The 296-nt window shown below is 51.7% G+C and overlaps 1 non-coding gene across 1 annotated transcript; it reads left to right on the forward strand.

The window, feature by feature from the left end:
• The first annotated feature begins 64 nt into the window (after positions 1-64).
• On the forward strand, positions 65-183 carry LOC116008826. The gene has a single exon (XR_004096181.1). It is a non-coding gene; the product is annotated as a 5S ribosomal RNA (ribosomal RNA).
• Positions 184-296: the final 113 nt, after the last annotated feature.

Consider the following 296-nt stretch of genomic DNA (forward strand, 5'->3'; position numbering starts at 1 on the left):
CCGCTAAGCGAGAGAAGTTGCGCGGAGAGAGAGGGTCAAGTACATTTTGCGCGCAGTACGTGACGGATGCGATTATACCAGCACTAATGCACCGGATACCATCAGAACTCCGAAGTTAAGCTTGCTTGGGCGAGAGTAGTACTAGGATGGGTGACCCCCTGGGAAGTCCTCGTGTTTCATCCCCCACCCTCTTTTTAATCTTTCTTTTAAACCGCTGGACCGCTCGCTAAGGGTACTATCCTTTTAAACCGCTAAACCGCTAAGCGAGAGAAGTTGCGCGGAGAGAGAGGGTCAAG

Source organism: Ipomoea triloba, chromosome 16 (assembly GCF_003576645.1).
Source record: "Ipomoea triloba cultivar NCNSP0323 chromosome 16, ASM357664v1".
NCBI lineage: Eukaryota > Viridiplantae > Streptophyta > Magnoliopsida > Solanales > Convolvulaceae > Ipomoea > Ipomoea triloba.